The sequence below is a fragment of the Carettochelys insculpta genome, chromosome 4, assembly GCF_033958435.1.
Source record: "Carettochelys insculpta isolate YL-2023 chromosome 4, ASM3395843v1, whole genome shotgun sequence".
Classification (NCBI taxonomy): Eukaryota; Metazoa; Chordata; order Testudines; family Carettochelyidae; genus Carettochelys; species Carettochelys insculpta.
The window spans coordinates 116,510,702-116,530,406 of NC_134140.1; the positions used below are offsets into that span (position 1 = coordinate 116,510,702).

The 19,705-nt window shown below is 42.0% G+C and overlaps 1 protein-coding gene across 1 annotated transcript in view; it reads left to right on the forward strand.

Moving 5' to 3' along the window:
- Window positions 1-19,705, forward strand: part of UNC5C (unc-5 netrin receptor C) — a 392,973-nt gene that overhangs the window by 78,526 nt on the left and 294,742 nt on the right. The window lies entirely within an intron of this gene.

Below are 19,705 nucleotides of genomic sequence, written 5' to 3' on the forward strand. Positions count from 1 at the left end.
TGTGACAGATTTATCCTTGCAACACCCTTGTAAGGTAGAAAAATGGTGTTATCCCCATTTTACTGATAGGAGCTGAGGACCGGAGTATGAGATCCCCTGAAGGCACTGGGCATTGCAATGCAGAGCACTACAACACCTAGATTTTTAGGCACCTAGGCACATGACAGCAAAATGCAAAGCTAAGTGCCTTGGCTACCTATGCAATGACTAGGGTGAGGTAGGGCACCTGCAAATTCTAGTTATGAAAGTTAGAGTGTGCTAGCTGAGGAGCCATCTAAGATATCCAGTGGGAGATGTCAAACAAAGTGGGTTGGGGGGGGGCAGCATACTAAGCCTCTCCCCTGCCTGAGATAGGTACCAAAGTCTGGGCTGACAAGAAGCACCTTGATCTGCTTCGAGAGCTGTGAATAGGAATGAGTCACCCACAGTCAGGCTGCTTGAATACCTAAGCTGCTTTTCTCAGGGTGCCCACCACGCTCCATCGGATATATCCAGAGGAGGAGGAAGAGGTGGTGGTGGTATTCGCCATATAGCATTTAATCTAATTGTTGAGCACTTGCATGGGATATGTGAGGCAGAAGTTCAGTTCATCTCTGTCTTCTGGGCACAGTGGGGTGGGGAGAATCCCACTTTGCAGAAGTGTGCCATAGCCATATTCTGATGTGTGGATCCTCAGTTGTTCTGGTGGAGCTTGGTCTGCTGTACTTAAATAATGAGAGTGTTTGGAGCAGGGGAGCTAGAGCTGGGATCTCTCATCTTCCTGGTGGAGGCCCTAACCAGTAAACAACAGAATCTTTCTTTCTCTCTCTCTCTCTCTCTGACCCATCTGTTTCCATATTGATCTACAGTCAAATGGTCACTGGGCCAGAAGGAAAAAGAGAGTAGGAGAGTGACTCTTTCCCCCTGGGTCCAGGCCCCCTGCTTCAATCACATGTTCATTATTTTGCCACATGGACCAGATTCAGCAGGAGAGAGTCTACCTGAGACTATCCGACAGTGTAGTGATTGGAGAGCTCTCCTCAGGTAAATGCCCGGTGTAAATTATTTTGCCTTCTCAAGACAGTGGGGGGGCGCTGAATGTGGGTCATCCACAAGGAGGTGACTGCTCTAGCCAATTGGCTAAAAAGTTGCAGGGATGCCACCATCGCTATCTCTCTACCTCCTCTGCTCAGGGTTTGAATGGGACCCAGTCTGGTAAGCATGCAGGCCTGGCTGCCCGGATCAGTGTGACCAAGGCTGTTATACCCATGCACCAGGCATGTCAGAGATGTGACTCATATGCCAGGTGTTTTGAGACATATGCCCAGACAGGAGTCTTTACTATCCAGGCTCTGCTTAAGCCATACTCCTGTCCTTTCCTCAGTCAATAATTTTACAAACCCAACACATACGGCACCTAGTGAGTTTAGGTGGCTCCAGGGTTTGACAGCAGCTTGACTGATTGTAGTGGGGCCATGCAAAGGGACTGAGGCACCTATGTGGAGTTTAGGCACTCAGTCTGCTTTGTAAATTGCACCTAGTGAGATGAAGTGCCATCCTCTGTGATGCTGGGCAAAGAACAGCAAATCAAGGAATTGTACCCAGGTGTTTTGGAGTCCCAGGCAGGCAAGCACTCTAACTATGCGAGTGTTCTTCATTAGGTGGGAGAGAATTTAGGTGGTCTCCATATTTGGCTGCATCTACACTAGGAAGTTTTTTCAAAATATATTTCAGAAGAAGGGGCCTCTTTCGAAATGTCCAGCAAAGTGTCTACACACAAAAATTGTTCTTTCAAAATTGAATTGAAAGAATGTGACACTCCTTTTGAAAGTGCTCTTCCACTCCTGTTTCAGGAAGGCCTTTGTCGAGAGCTTCTTTCAAAAGAAAACATGTATAGACACTCCACAGGCTCTTTTTTTCCAAAAGAACAGTCCCCATGGTGCCTTATTTTTCAATTCCTGGCCTATTCTTTTGAAAGAGCCGGGGCTGAGTAGATGGTCTCTCTTGAAAGAGCAGATCATTCTTGTGATCCACTTTTTTGTATGTGGACACACTTTTTTGAAAGAAATTCTTTCAGAAGAGATCTTCCAGAAGGGTTTTTTTTGAAAGATTGCTGTAGTGTAGACGTGGCCATTGGCTGATGCCATCAGGATTCTGTGGGTTGCAGAAGAGACAGTGCTTGAGTCACCAGTCCTGTCACCTACCAGTGACAGGGTGAAGTGTATCACAGCTCCAAAATTTCCCTGTGTTTTACTCGTTCCTGAGATCAGCTCACATCAGTTGTGATTTTGAAAATGAACCCAATGCATGCTCCTTCCCTGCATGTATAAAAGAACTCTATCCTCTGGTGTGAAAGACAAGTGCATTCTTTCCTGTTCTCTAGAAGCTTGATTTCATGAAGGAATAAAAACATTCTTTTAAAGTCAGCTCAGTCCTAGGTGTAAGGGACATGTAATGCCTGAAGGAAATCACTCTAAAAGGTTAAAAAACTTGAGAGAGTATGTTTAGTCTTCCTACTAGAGTGAAAGGGGTTTAGGTTTCCACTGATTGACCACTGAACCCCTCCCCTTCTCCCAACTCCACTCTTCGGGCCCAGATCAATGTCTGTTGTTAAATGGATCTGTTATTTGAAAGCTGTCGGTTGACCTTTCCTTCATGATTGATTGCATAAAAAGTGCACGGGAGTGAGATTTCCAGCTACAAGAGCAGTGGCTGCTGACTGCTTTCTCTCACCACTCCCAGAAGACCACTAGGATTTCCCACAGAGGAATAGGCTGTTTGCTTAGATGGAGGACCTGAGAGTGCTCTCATGTAACCATAAAGGAGCTGAAAGCCACATCCAGTCTTCCTCAGTGGCCTAGAGGAATTATTTATGAAGAGAAGACAAGGGATGAGTGGTTCACTGGCCTTCTAAACACTTCCCAGCCTAAGGTCTGCAATTGGAGAATCACAAGAGCCCCCGTGTGACAATTGCCTCAGGGTGCTAGCCTGTCCACTACAAGCAATGAAGAGAAGCAAATGACAGGAAAAAAATGGGGTATCTGGTCCTTCACTCATTCCCACATGCCCCTGCTCATTCTCACACTCGTGCCCTTGCAGCCCTGAGAAATAATTAGCTTTCCTAACTTTCAATATATATTGGAAATATGCGTTTTTTCCATATGTGCCTTACAGCATTGAAGACTGTCTTTGTGCAACTCTCTTCCACGTTACGCTTTCTCTGTCTAAAACTAATTTTGTCAGGACCTTAATTTGCTTTAAATTTCCTGTTCCATGGTAACGGATTTGCTCTGCGGCACATGGACTGTTTTAGCTCCTAGGGATTTTGTTAGCAGTCTGAGCAATAAGCCCACCTTTTAACTCTTAAAATAAAGTTTGACAGTGCAGTAAGTGATGTTCTGTTTGCATGGAGGTAGAGAATACAAACTACCCTAATTCACGGAACGCAAAGCAGATAGACGGTGATTATGTTGTATGCATCACCCAGTTTTATACTCTGCTGCTAAATCAGTAATTTGCAGCATGAGCTCTCTTTAAATCACTTATTGAATAAACATGTAACAATGCTAGTTTATTGAAGGACACAGTGTAACAAGACTTCTGTGCTTAATCCATATTTTGCAATCCTGCAATGTGCAGCAAGTAATGAAAAGGTTCACAACGCTACAGTATTGCTTAAATCCTATTATTAGCAGCCACATGGGAAGAATATAGTGCTGCATGGATAACTAGAGATGAACCAGTGACAAAAAGTGTGTGTGCCTCTGAAGGGCAGGCTTTAAATGCTTGGGTTAAGTCCTCAAGTCCAGTGTAGAGTAGGAAGGGGTCATGGTGGGCAAGTCCATAGCCATATGCTGAAAGAAAATGCTGACAAACTGGGACCCCAAAATATATGGGATTTAGTCATCTGCATGCTCTGCCCATGCCAAGGATATGCCCAGTCTTTCAGTAGCAGGCCTGCAGGATGGGGGGAAGAGGGGCAAACAAGACAATTGCCCCCAGGCTCAAAGGGTCTCAGAGCTCCAGCATCGGTAGAAATGCTGCTGAGCACTGTGCTGTCACTCTGCATGCAACAGGGGAGTGGGCAGGGCTCACTGCCCTAAGCCCTGCCCTTTCTGCCCTTGGCCCCGCCCTTCCAGCTGCGGTAGTTTTCTAATTAACTCTGAGCTCCTGCCCGCTCAGAATTCACATTGGCACGGTTCCGTTCTGGTGGTGTTTTTTTGACAGCCTATCCTTTTCAGTGTGCTACTGGTGACTGATCTTAGTAAGCCATTGGTACGGTTGTGCGACATCTAAGGCCTATTGTCCCTTGCCCATCAACCACAGAATGTTTTAGTAAGATACCAAGAAAAGATGCAGAGGAGTTTTTTAAAAAAGTAAAGAGCTTGTCATTGGTGGTAGTACTTCTCCTTGTTAAATTCCAGTCCAAACTAATAACTTAGTTATATGCTGAAGGGTGAGTATCAAAGAGTGACTTACCCAGTTGGAGGAAAGTGAGATTAGTTCAAACAATGAAAATTGCATAAGAAGCAATGCACAACTTATTTCTCCTCTCTTCTTTCTCTTACTGTAATATGGTTACACAGGCTTCATCTTCCCTGACATGAAATAAAAAAAAAATCAACAAAATAAAAACCAACTATGGCAGCTAGTCTGCTTGCTCTCAAGTACAGTCTGAATCACCTATATGCTAAATCTACACAGCTGTATATGACTGTCCCTCTGCCAGTCCATTTGTAGTTACACATCACATAACAGCTGCTTGGCTTGGAATGGGTTGGCTGAGAGATGTGTTAGGCAACCAAGTTCTCAAGCACCCTTAAGAAACATTCTGTTTGCCAATTTTAGCAGGAGTTGGTGTTCCATATGAGGTGCTCATACCAGCTCTCCACAAATCCTGCCACACTGAAGGAATCGTGACAGAAAAACTTCACAGATTGAGAGCTGTTATTTAATGCAACTTACTGAATACTGAGGAACATATGCAAAGTAATGTTTCTTAACTTTTGATTTGATTCATGATAGAGTGTAGGAAAAAAAGGCTCTTTGCCATTCTGCATTGATCACAGACAGTGACAGTGTTCATATATCACTAACAGAAGAGTGGCTTTAATGTAAATTGGCTCATAGCCAACAGGAAAAGACTTCTTCCACTATTGCCACTATTTAGTACTCCCAGGAATTCCTCTCTCTTGTCCTTTTTACTTCCCCCTGATTTAACAACAACAACAAAAATAATTAGGTCAGTCTTGGCTCAAAAAGAGTTGTCTGGGGAGTGATGTGAGATGCTCTGTCCACATCAAAGGCTGAGGGCACTGCCCAAGCCATTCTGCCAGCCTCTGCCAAGCTGGGAACATGGGGCTAAGCTTGATACCTGACTATAGCTATGCCCCCAGGACAGCTCAGGACAGTTTCATTGTAAACAACCCACGTACTGTAGACAAAAGACACAAGTGAGCTAGGACTGCAATCCTAGTCCTTCAGACTGTGGTGTCCTCGACCTCTAATTAAAGAAGAACCCTTTGAGGTCGTAGCACTAACATAGGGGTCTGCAACCTGTGGCTCTGGAGCTGCGGGCAGCTCTTTAAGGGCTTCTTTGTGGCTGTCAACTCTATAATTGCAAAGTTAAACAAGAAAATGTGATTATTTTAGATAAATGGTGAACATATAAAAGTCCAAAAATGAACAACTCATATCTAAATAGCAAACAATATGTGATCTCGGAACGTTGGATAACTCCCCCTAGCATCCTCCAGAGAGGGAGAAGGTTCAGGAGTGAAAGTCGGGAAGACACTGGTACAAACACACAAATAAAGTATGAGGAAATAGTATATGTGAAAACATTTGTGAACATCATCTTGCAGTAAACAGGCATCGCATCGCAAACCTTTGTGCGTGTGCTGTTCTTAAAATACGGGTTACAAAAAGTATGGTTTGGCATTATTTATTAAGGACCATCTCGTATTCACATGCATTGTGGCTCTTGAATTATTGGTTGTTTTACTGAATTGGAAAAAAAAGGCTCTTCTTGCTATTTTGATGCCAGTCCCTTCACTAAGAGATCTCTTATCCTCTCGGTGAACCTGCCACAAGGAGCCACAATCACAGACACACACTGACCTTGGCTACGTCTACACTAGCCCCAGACTTCGAAATGGCCGCGCAAATGGCCATTTCGAAGTTTACTAATGAAGCGCTGAAATGCATATTCAGTACTTCATTAGCATGCTGGTGGCCGCGGCACTTCGAAATTGATGCTCTTCGCCGCCGCACGGCTCGTCCCGATGGGGCTCCTTTTCGAAAGGACCCTGCCTACTTCAAAGTCCCCTTATTTTATGGGGAATAAGGGGTCTTTGAAGTAGGCGGGATCCTTTCGAAATGGAGCCCCATTGGGACGAGCCGCGCGGCGGCAAGGCGCATCAATTTCGAAGTGCTGCAGCCGCCCGCATGCTAATGAAGCACTGAATATGCATTTCAGCGCTTCATTAGTAAACTTCGAAATGGCCATTTGCGTGGCCGTTTTGAAGTCTGGGGCTAGTGTAGACATGGCCCTTGTGTTTTTTAGTAAGCATTTCAACGTACTATGAGCACAGCTGCCGTGTTTTCTTGTGCCGCCTTGTTTTCTGTCAGTGTAACTGACTCAAGCAGCTATACCCACATTCTTCTGTCAAGGTATTCCACTAGCCCCCTGTAACATCATATCTATCAATTAAAATTTAAAAGAAAATATGTTACCGGCATCCACTATATTCAATGGCTTTGAACCCCATCTCTTCTCATGCTGAAATAGTTATCAAGGCATATCTAACACAGCAGAGCAAAGCTACTCAGGAAGTCAGTCACATGAAGGTGCGGTTCAGTTAAGCTTATAGAACTGTTTGACAAGTGGGTCCCATCTTTGTCTAATACCTTGCATTGTTAAAGCACATTTCACGTGAGAATCTCAGTGTGCTTGGCAGAAATTAGGCCATTCGTTTAGCTTCCCAGTGTTCCTCTGAGGTTCTTACCTTCATTTCCCCGAGAAGAAAGTGTCTGATTTGTGTACCTTCTGCTTTCAAAAGATAGTGCTGTTTTGCTGGCCACAAGCTCCATAAGCCTTATCTCTGCCCTGCGTTCCCAGAGTTTTCTGTCTTTGCACTAGAGAGCTGAGCAGACATTTATGGCACTCCCACCTTAACATGGAATTCTCCAGTTTTCCAGAATGGAGATACCAGCATCTCTTCTAGTGGCAATTTCTTCATGCCTGGTGGACGCATCCTGCCATGTTCCTGTTTGTTGGCACATCATCAGGTTTTCCAGCCAGGATCTTTGTTGCTGGTAGAGTACTCTAGCCTTCGATGTCCCAGACTCACTGGGCTGCAGGATCAAATGTATGGTATAGTAATTATAACCCTCATGAAGGAGGGGATTCAGCTCTTTCTCTTTGTATAATCCTGATAAGTGTTCCTATATATGAAAGCCAAATAGGCTCTTCCCTGTATTGCAATAGAAACAGATGGCTTTCTCGTAAAAAAGATGCACGACCAGCTTAATCACCTGCCATATTGACCCAATCTTTAGGATTAAAGAAAAGAAAAAAATAGCAGGTGGGTCTTTTTTCCCCTCTTACAATGGGAGAAACTGAGGGAGGCACGGAGCATTGTAATGACTTGCCCAAGATTACACAAGGAGTCTGGCAGAGCTATCTAGTCTCAACTGTCCTCCGCATCCTGAATGAATACAGCAGTTGAACAAACCAACTGTTGTTGTTTCTTACTTGGCGTCTTTCAGCTGAAGTGCACACAACAACTTTAGAAAATTTGAAAATAAATGCAAGTCACAACATCACGCTTCCTTGCTGAAGTTTCCTGGTGAATTTTGAGTACATAATTTCTGTTTATCATGCTAAGATACAACACCCGCAGTGAGTTATTTCTTTGCAAATGCCAAATCCAATGTTTTCAAAGGAATCTGAAGATGAAATGAAAATGAAAACAGAGGACTACAGAACTGTTATTAGCTTGAGATCGTTTACAAATACCAGAGTCTATCTGCAGGTTCAAACTATGTTAATTGTTACACTTTAATTTTGAGCTAATGGATTAATGATTTGTACAGCTCTGATTAGCCAAAAACAATAGGAATCTATATAAAAAGATGTGAGTCTCGAGCGATACAATTCTGTTGACTTTTTCTTTAAGTGGCGTGCAAAGCATTACATAGAAAAATAGTACATTAAATATGTAATTATTGCAATGTGTTGCTTAGAAAATTCCTTTTTAAACGTCATCCATTTCTGCATCTTTTGCACCAGAAATAGAAAACATTAAACTGATTCCTGGTGCTCTCAACTGTAATTTCTTAACAGAAGAGGCAAACCTTGCTGCAGTTTGGTAGAAAATAGCTATCTAGCCATTCTTCTAAATTGTTCAACTTAATGGGTGGCAACTTAATGAATGGAGATCTGAAATATATTAGAAACGTCCTCCTTCCCTTCCAGAATTGTGTATGAATTAAATTCTGCTCTCATTTCCCCATAAAAGTCAATAGAATTGAGCAAAGTATAAGGAGGGACAGAATTTGGCCTTGTGTCCAGTACATTGGTGATTTTAAAATTGCTGTTTGCTTCTTGCATTTATCAACCTGAGTAAAATGTACCAATACAGAAATCTTTTCAAGATTTGAAATATGGTTAAAAGGTCATTGTTTAGAACACAGACAATACAGCACGAGACGCTGATCATCTGTCGGTTCTATGATGAATATGTTGACAAGCATTTGAATTTTAATAATTAATCAAGATAAAACAAAGGAGTGTTAATAATTTAAAATCTCCTGATGCAGCATGGTAAGCTACTTGTACCGTACTGTTTCTGTTAAGTTTTTACTCCTGAGGGAATCATGTGCCAAAAAATAAAAGTTACGTACACAATATTTTTAAATTCTGCAAAACTGGGCAAAATTTTTGTTAATAAATAAATGTGGCTCCAGCATGGCAGTGGGGAGGGAGCAAATGCCTCTGGCTGCATTTGGTTGGGAGATCATCCTGAAGGCCCCATGTCCCCCAGTACAGAGACTTGTCAGTGAAGCTGTACCTGACCCTAGATGTGGCTGGGTAGGCTCAGCCCAGCAAGATCCAAGTGTGGAGGGGCTTAGGATGGGGAGATGGGGCCAGGAAGAGTATGGAGGGGGGGTGGGGCTTGATGGGATGGGTGGATGGCATGCTTTGGGATCAGTGGAGTAGGGGTATGCATATAAGGGACTTGCTAGAGTGTCCAGGTATAGGGGCTAGGGCTTGTCAGGGTTCAATGGGCCTGATTAATGGGGCATTAATGGGGCTCCAGCTGCTGCCAAGGAGATGCCACATGCCAGGGTCCCACATTACCCCCTGTAATTCCCCTGTCCCTTCTTCCTCTCCATTCCCCTCCCCTCACTCCTACGCTTCCTCTATCACCCGCTTTCTTCCATCATTTCCCCACTTCTCTCAGCCAGACCCACTATGGAGACTTACTGTTCAACAGAGAATAGGAAGGCTCTGAGACAGCACACAGAAGGAGACCACAACTGGACCCAGGAGGTTGCCTTCAGCTGCATGGTCTCTGGAAGGGGAAAAAGCCTCCTTCAGAAGGGCAGAAATGAGGGTGGGAGACTGTGTCATTTAACCCCATATGCCCTCCCATGGTTGGCCTCCATTTGTGCATGTTTGTCCCCTTCTCCGCTCCTGCAGCTTCCTTTTGCTTTCTTGCTGCTTGCTGCAGGAAACCCTGGGAAACTGCAGTGAGTGGGGTGGGGGGGCGCATTTCTGCAGATGCAGAGGCATGAAAGTCACCCCAGGAGTAAGTTTTGCCTCTTTTAATTTTAACCAAAAGGAAGGCCATAATTTTTTAATAATTAAAAGACCATAACTACATTGCATTAGAATGGCCATAGTGGGTCAGACCAAAGGTTCATCTAGCCCAATATTCTGTCTTCTGTCAGTGGCCAGTGCCGGGTGCCCCAGAAGGAATGAACAAAACCAGTAATCATCAAGTGATCCAGCCACTGTTGCCCATTCCCAGCTTCTGGCGAACAGTAGCTAGGGACACCATCCCTGCCTACTCTGTCTAACAGCTATGGATGGACCCCTCCTCCATGAATTTAACTAGCTCTTTCTTTTTCAAGCCCCATTATAGACTTGGCCTTCACAGCATCCTCTGGAAAAGAGTTCCTCATGTCGACAGCACACTGCATGAAGAAACACTTCCTTCCTTCAATCATATCCTCCCTTAGTGGTCTCTTTTCCAAAAAAAAAGTCTAAGTACTCTCTGGCCACTGTGTCCTCCTGGTCCAAACATTTGTTGACAACCCCCCCACAAAGAATTGTAGTAGATTGGTGAAGAATGATTTCCCTTTACAAAAAAACATATTGGACGTTTCTACCCAGGCCACTTCCTTCAGAAGTGTCATGCTAATACATGGAGCGAAAGATGGTAATGAGGTGTGGATACAAATTCCCTGCGCCTCATTAGCATAACGTCACATGATTTGGAGTCCAGAAGACCGTTCTTCCGGACTCCAAACTGCCGTGTAGAAGCGCAGCCCTGGGGTGGGCTTCAGGAAGGAAGTCCTTCTTCTGGAGGTCCCTTCTTCTTCCGCCCCTCCCCCCAGCTCTCCTGCGGGCTTAGCACTTCCCCCACCTGCAGCATGGGTGGATCCCTGCCCTGCCACTGCTGAAATAATGGAACTAAATTTAATTGGTTTAAGGGCCAGATCCCTCCCGCTGCCCTGCTGGCTGTTAAACCAATTAAATTTAGTTCCATTTTTTTCAGCAGAGCAGGTCAGGAAGCCTCAAGAGGAGTCAGTGATGACAGTGCCCAGCATGACCATTGACTCCTTAAAGAGCCACATGCAGCTCCAGAACCACAGGTTGCCAAGCCCCGACCTAGTCATTTGGTACAGAAGCTAATTTAAACGATAGGTTACAAACTACAGTCCGGGTCACTTCTTAGGTTGCATCTACACTATGGGATAAATTCGAATTTAAGGCTGTTTGCTCGATATTACCACGACTGACTTCACTGTATATACCATTACCTCGATTTTGGGAGCACTAATATCAGGATTACAATATCTCAGTTACCTGACAGGTAGAGTGTCAGGCTCGAATTCAGAAGTTCAATTAAAGTCCCGTGTGGAAGCGCCACATCTTAAAATCAAATTTATTAGCCTCTACAAGTGTCCCATATGTATCCCACAAAGCTATTCATTGCACCTGGCTCCCAGCTTCCTGCTACTAGCAGGATCTGGAAAATTGACCATAGCTGCTGTGCTGTCGGTTTCCCATGTCCTGCAGCTTCGTTGGAGCTGGGAAATTGACCAGGGCTGCTGCACTGTTAGTTTCCTCAGTCCCCCAAGCTGTGGGAACCCGGGAAACGGACAACACCGCTGCACCTGGCTCCCGGCTCAGAATGTGGAGCTGAGGAACTGTGGGATAGGTGACTGTGACCTTATTATTCCTGAGTAGCCCTTTACTATCTCAGTCATCCAGTGGCTCACGGGTTGGTTATGGTTGGTTCGCAATCTTCCTGTTTCTGATGAATTCACTTTTTTTTTTTTTGCTATTACTTTTAGTCTTTGGCTAGCTGTTCTTTAATTTTTTGGCCTTTCAAATTATATTTTACACTTGATTTCCCAGAGTTTTTGTGTCCTTCTATTTTCCTCACTATTATTTAACTTCCTTTTTTGTCTCTTACTGCTTCTTTTACTTTGTTGTTTAGCCACAATGGCACTTTTAAAATTCTCTTCATACATTTTTTAGCATTTTTATACATTTCCAATTCTCATATATCTTGTTTGAGGTGGAGTTGCTTAAAGTACATGTAGCATTCAGGCTGTGGACATACCCTGGCAGCAGCATTCTGACTATTATCTATCCTTTTCCTAATATGTCTTAATGTTTTTATGACTGTCATGGCACACTGAGCAAATGTTTTGAGAAAACAATCCATAGTGACTCCATGATAACTGTCTTGTACGGTGACAGGTAATTTAGATGCTGTCATTTTTTTTATATATATATATATATATAGTTAGGATTATGTTTTCCACTGTGAATTATTTGAAGAACAGGTCTTGGTGTTGATAATAATGGCTAAGAGGAGGCCAGCTCCAGTAAATGTTAATAATTCAAGCAGATTTGGGAAGAGAAAATAAAAGGAATCCAAAGCTAATCAGAGTCATTAGTTCCTCAGGCTGTGTGTACAATAAATTTGAACCCTTTAATCCGCATCCCTGGGAAACAGGGTGTGCAGGATTAAAGTTTTTGCTTGGCTTCAGCAGGGAGCTGTACTTCCTGGTCTAGACACAAGGATGCGAGGGGGATAGGAGTGCTCCCAGGGGTTCATGTGGCTCTGCATCCCTTGTTGCTCCCAGGCACTTCCCCCTGCCACTGTGGGAAAAATGCGTCTGCATGTAGCTATTCCGTTAGCTCTGAGGGAGCAGGAGCTTCAGTGCATATAGCCACTTCCTTCTCCTTATCACCAGTGTTCCTGGATTAGGGGCACCCGGAATACAGAGGTTCCAGTGGAAAAGTAACAGGTAAACCTAAACTGTAAAAAGACTATGAATAAGTGGAAAATAGACCCTTGTGACTTGGAAAAGACAGCTTGAAATCCCGGCCCAATGAAGTCAATGGCAAAATTCACATTAACAAAACTCAGATCAGGACTGCACCCATTTTTTTTAACTGGGAGATTTTGTTAGCCATCCACCTCAGCAAACAATATTTTTCTTTCTTTTCAGCTCATGCCAAGATTGAAATAATATTTTCTGTCATTATCTTTATTATGATACTGGCAATGCATTCTCTGCATATCTAGGACACTGCTGTGCTCACCCATTCCCAAATAGCCAGCATAACAGTAGATGAAGTTACTTCCATGTCTGCAGTGTTCCCCACATTTCCCAGTGCTTTTTAAAAATTCCTGGAATACTGGCCTTACTGAAGTAGCTATTCAGGTATCTAAATCGTTTGACAAGTGTGTAAGGGTGACCACAGCAGTCAAATTGTTATTTTCGTAATTTTACAAAGCTCCTTGATAAACAGAGATTGACATTTTAAAGAACCCTGTCTGTTCACCATTATTGTAGTTCCAGTCAGCCACCTTTCATGCTAGCTCTCAGGTTACACAAAACAGATCATGTAACATCCATTCCAGTGTTAGCTGTTTAAATATCTGCTTTTGTTTCTCTGTTTGACTTTCCAGAAGGGTGCCATTCTCTGATCGCCTACCGTTAGCTTGCAAATGTCCAGTTTTCATACAGAAAAACATTTAATACAGAAGCATGGTTTAAAAGCAGAAGGACAATCAGTATGGAAGCATACTGTACACGGTAATCAGAATTCATATGTCTTCACTACACAGCTATTGTTGACAAGGCTGTGTTGCTAAAAGTCAGATTGTGTAAATATGTATTGCCACTGAATGATATTTGTCAGCAATTTTGGTGACAAAATACTTCCACTGTCCAAGGAGGTGGTTTCTAATAGCATTCTAATAGGTATATAAAATTATGACAGGTGTGGAGACAGTAAATAAGAAGAAGTTATTTACTTGTGCCCATAGTACAAGAACTAGAGGACACCAAGTGAAATTAATGGGTAGCAGGTTTAAGATAAAAGAAAGTTCTTCACTCAGAGCACAGTTAACCTGTGGAACTCCTTGCCAGAGGAGACTGTGAAGGCTAGGACTATAACAGAATTTAAGAAAGAGCTAGATAAATTCATGGAGGTTAGGTCCATAAAAGGCTATTAGGGTAGGAATGGTGTCCTTGGCTTCTGATTGTCAGAGGCTGGAGATGGATGGCAGGAGACAAATTGCTTGATCATTGTCTTCAGTCCACTCCCTCTGGGACACCTGGCACTAGCCACTGTCAGCAGACAGGCTACTGGGCTGTATGGACCTTTGGTCTGACCCAGTATGGCCATTCTTATGTTCTTATGTTCATTCACAATTTCACTTGCCAGGGCAAAACTTTGTTGTTCATGAGGTTTGTTTTTTTAAAGCACCCATGAATGATGAAAGTTTTGTCAATCAAATGCAAATGTGAACGTATCCCTAGTCTCTGTTCTATATTAACAACCGACCTGCCTTCCCCGAAAATAAAGTTTTTAAGAATGCTAGAGAATCTTCTTTTAACCTCTCTGACCTAATAGTATATGTAATCTAAACTCTGTGTGTGTGTGTCTGCGTGTACACATGTTTGATCTGGCCAGGGTTCAGAGGATTCTTGCTAGAGGCTGTTTTGACACTGTAGTTATCATGTCTGTTTTCCTTGATACTTTCCCTTACTGCTTTTTATATGTGTCCTACACCGCAAATTAGCTGCATTATGATATTTGTAGGTTCATCTTGTTTTATGTCAGTGTGTGATGATGCACGGTCCTTTTATGACTTTACGTCATTGTATGACAATGCAATTTTATGACAAATTGACAAAATGGTATTTTGGTGTGTGACCAAGTGTTAGTATGTGCCATGTAAATTTGCATCAAAGTGCCATGGTGATGAAAGGCTCAGAATTGCTTCAGGATTGTGCTTCATATTTGGCTTGTAGGATGTGTGAGACCCATGAACATTTGGATTGTTCCAGGAATGTCTTTGTGTACCTCTTTTGCATGATTTTCCAGCCTGATGCTTTCATTAATGCTGCTCTTTGAACTGACCAGCCAGCATGTGCATTGAGTTGTTTGGCACCCACCCCACTAGAGGCACAACATAATTACTGTACCTGATGACCTACCATCAAGCAGGAAATCTGAATCACCCATCCTGTACTTCACACCATGGTATGGTAATACAACATACCATGGTAGCCCAATAACCTTTTTGAAAGAATTACAGTCCATGTAACACATTGTAGATTGATGGGGTATAGACACTTAACACTGTTTTTTTGTTTGTTTTATTTTGTTCTTTATTCAACCTGCTCATAAAAGTATAGTACTTATGACATGAACTGGACATGTTTACTGGGCATGAAAAATAAAGCTTTATCTAAATTACGGGAAATGAGTTTTAGATCTGGCTGCATTCTGAATTGAGTAATATATAAATTTTGGCCATGTCTCTACACTAGCCCAAATCTTCAAAGTGGCCATGCAAATGGCCACTTCAAAGATTACTATGAGGCGCTGAATATGCATATTCAGTGCCTCATTATCATGTCACCAGCTGCGGCTCCTCTTCGAAATTGCTACTTTTCGCTGCCACATGGCTCATCCAGACAGGGCTTCTTTTCAAAAGCACCCTGCCAACTTCAAAATCCTCTTATTCCTGTCTGCTGGTAGGGGATTTCGAAATTGGCAGGGTGCTTTCGAAAAGGAGCCCCGTCTGGACGATCCACGCAACAGTGAAAAGCAGCAATTTTGAAGAGGAGCTGCGGCTGGTGGCATGTTAATGAGGCACTGAATATGCATTTCAGTACCTTATTAGTAATCTTTGAAATGGCCATTTGCATTTGCATGGCCATTTCGAAGATTTGGGCTACTGTAGATGTAGCCTTTGTGTGACATGATGAATGAATGTGTGATTGAGAATTTTGAATGTGTTTAATGCACTCTGTGAACTCAAGTGGTATCTGAAGCAGACTTTAAAGCTGTGTCTTTATCCCTTGGGTCACCACACCTACCTATCTTACCTTAGCTTACTTGCATTATCTAATTATTTGGTTTGTTTCGAGAAGTGATTGCACATATCACTACTATATATCAGTGTAGAGTGTGTACTTTATTTATTTATATATAAGGTCAAGGAGAAATATGAAATTAGATTAAACTCTTCAGATAATATTTTCTACTCTATGGCAGTGTCTACACAAGCCCAAATCTTCAAAATGGCCATGCAAATGACCATTTTGAAGATTACTAATGAGCCACTGAAAAACATATTCAGCATTCCATTAGCATGCCGCTGGCCACAGCACTTCAAAATTGCCACGGCTCACTGCCGCGCGGCTCGTCCAGATGGCGCTCCTTTTCGAAAGGACCCCAGGAACTTCGAAATCCCCTTATTCCTATCAGCAGATAGGAATAAGGGGAGTTTGAAGTTGGCCTATGTCTATATACATTAATAGCTTCATAACACTCTTATATACAATAGTTCCTCCTGTTAATATTTATTAGTTTCAACTCTATAAGCTAGAAAGAGTGCAATATTAGTTTCAGGAATTGGAGAAGGCTTGGTGTAATTTTAAAAACTACATATTTTTAGTCAGATTTCAGCTATTTCTACATAACGTTTTTCAGGATTTCAGGGTCTTTAGATTTTTTGCGCAAAAGTTGAGATAATTTTGGAAGAAACAGATTAGTTGAAAGTTCAGGATTTAAGGTAAAAATCAATGATTTATCACTTTTACTGAATATAAAACTCTAGCACTTTTTCTGCCCTGTCTTCTAGCCACTACATAACATCAGTAACTCTGATGTATATCTTCTGTGCAATCTGTGTACAAGAAGATAAATCAAGGCTAGCTTCTTCATGATTTTTTTTAATGGGGAGTTGTGTTTGATTTCTGGCTGACAGAAAGGCCTTAGTCAATACTATTACAAGTACTCTCAAGACAGACCACCATTTAGTGTATGTAACAATTATCTCATTCCTACAAACGGTTGTTCAGTTAAAACTGCATCTTGTGTTTCAGCTTTTATCACATTTTAACCCTCAAATGCTTTTTTATTTTTAAACAGAAAAGCAATTAAGTAACCTATGTAGTTATGACAGGGTGCCATCATAGCAGACCTATTGGGATGTTCCTCGGTGTGCTATCCTGCTGAGCCAGATCCTCTGGTCTCCTGCAACCAAGCCACAGAGTTGAGGTGACTGTCCCACTACAGAGCAATGCAGACACTGTTTAACCACAGCTCTGGGTGGATGCAGTTCTAGGGCACAGCACCTGGGAAATCAACCCTCAGAAGGGATCAAAACCACAAATAAATCTTTCTCCACAGGAAAGATTTGTTAGATAAGACCTCTTTATCAATGAAAGGGAGATAAACACAGTGGAAACCCTCCCCAAGTAATAACAGTTTACAATTACTTGGTTATAAACAAAAGAGTTTTTATTAAGGAAAACAGTAAGATATACGTGGTTTTATACCTTTCCTCCTGTAAGAGGGAATTCCATTGTTCTATTTGTGTCAAAGTATTCTCCAAGATGGAGACTGTCACATGATCACGTCACCTATTCAAGTCCTTTTAGGCAGTCAGCGATTTGCTGGATTGCATGTTTACAGCCAAGTTCTTCAGCTATGGATTGATGCCCATTAAAGGCCCTTTGTTGGCTAAATACTGGTATACCCTCAAAAGCCATTCCCTCGTAATAGGGTAGCTACATGACCTGTTGAGGTCTTCACATTTGTAACACAAATATGTAGACAATACTTACAACTTTTGTTCAAAGCATTTCCGAGTTATGCATATTTATATTCATAATCCATTCTCCTTAAAGCATGTGAGGGTCCATCATTTTCAGAGGATAAAGTAATCTATGGTTTAGAATTTAGATGACTCACAGCCACCAAGCATAGGCAGGCTCACAGATGCAGGGAGCAAGGGGGACAACTATATAGGGGCCCAGAGCTTCAATGGTAGCAGCAGGGAACTCCAAGTCCCTTTGAAATGCTGCTACACATGGCATCTGAGGGTTGCTGGGAGCACAGTGAAACGCTCCTGGTAGCACTACGGGGTGATTGCCCTTAGCCCTTCCCCTTCTACCCAGCGCCCCACACACACACGTTGCCCCCACTCTTGCTGTCAGCCCTGCCGAGCGTATATGATGATTTTACATGTTTTCCATTTGACTCCTTGGGTGTTCTGGGCCATACTATTAATATTCAGTGATGCAGTATACTGCTTTTGCATCATTCTTGCACTTTGAGTGGCAATGGGGACTTACCATAAAATCTCTGATGGTGGGCATGACAGGAGGAAAAGGAAAAGAGCCCAATACTGTATTGTGCTCCTATGATTTGATCAGTGTCCTCATATCTTATCTATTTAATTAAGTTGCCCTTTATATAGTAGACATAGTCTGAAAGATGCCTTCCCTTTTTCATTGCTTCCAACCCAGTCCTGTTTCCTACTTGTAGTTTTTATTTCCCGATTGTTTTATCGTTGTGTGCAACTGCACAACTGATACCAGCGAAAAGGAAAACCAATTAAGTAAATCAAAGAAAATATCAGGCAGATCCATCTGAGAGTTTATTTATTTTAAATTACTTTCACCTAATAACTGAAAATGTGTGCCCAGCTAAAATGGAAAGGGAGTTTCTCCAGCACTTTGTTGTACAGTTTATATTAATAACTAAAGAGAACATCATCTCTTTGATCTCTGTGAAAGGTCCTACTGACACTATTGGAAGATACATATGTGGGTTCATCATTAACAGCAAAATATCAAAGTAAAGGTCATAAAGAAAAGTACACAAAACACAGTTAGTTCTTCCTAACCAGGACCAAAAGCTACGACTAATTTAACTCCCTGATAGTTTACCAGATTTAACAAAATCACTTCTTGCAGTTAACTGGACTTCAAGTGTTTTAAAGACACATTATCAACATTTTGGTTTTGTGTGAAATCATTTGAGTGAAAGAGAAAGTTTGCAAAGAATGCAGGAGTGTTTTTGGTTTTTATTTTATTTTGTTGAAGAAGCAATGATAGGACTAAAATACTCTGCAGTACTGAAAACACAAACAGAATATTGTTACAGTACATTATTATTAATATGTGATAGCACCCACAATTGCTATAGGAGGCCTCCAAATTTTCAAGAAGAGATCAACCAAGCTCACAATCAAGTAATTCAGGGGTGCTGAAGCCAGAGGGACAACAAACGCTGGGATACAACAAATAAGGATCTTTAAAATACAAGAACATTAGGTACAATGGGTAGTATGGCAGAATTGTTTCTTAATGGGGCATGACTGGTGAATTTCACAATCTATTTTCACTGTCCAAGCTGATGGAAATACTTAAAGATCCCATTTAATCAAAGCCCTTAAGCAGGTGCTCAGGTGAAGACTATTCAGCAATTACTTAAATATGGCAGTTAGTACATGGTTAAAGTCTTGGTTCAGGTAAGCACTTACATACATAGCTTGAGCACATGTTTACATGGTTTCCTAAATTGCTTTGCTGTACAAATGTGGGCAGAAGCAGGACTTTAACATCAGGTATGTGCTTATGTGTGTTAATGAACTTGCGCTTAGTTATAACAATATTATAAATGATGTAAATCAAATCAGATTTCTTAAAATGTTGTTAGCTTAAATAATTTAAGGTGGAAGAAAACAAAAGTCTCAGCTGCTGGAAATCTGCTTAGCTACACAGACTTACTTAATGGAAGATTCAGCTTGTTATGCTTATCTTGAGAATGTTCCTTGAATGTGGATGTTATAAACTATTTTAGCTGGATGATACTTTCCAGAAGGACCATTTCTGCTTCCTCCTATGTTCACCTTGTATGCTGCAATTAAGGAATTGAATGGATATGGGCCAAGACAGCTTCTATAGAAATCAGTGACAAAACACTCATTGACATAAATGGAGCCTGGACTTAGTGCAAAGTGATTTCATAGGTTTTCATTATTTAGAAAATAGGACCTTATATTTTGAATTTGTGATGCCTGTGTTTTAAGTGCCCATTGTTTGAAGGACAATGTAACAATGTGTATATAGTATGAATTGTCTTCAGTGTCTGAAATCCATA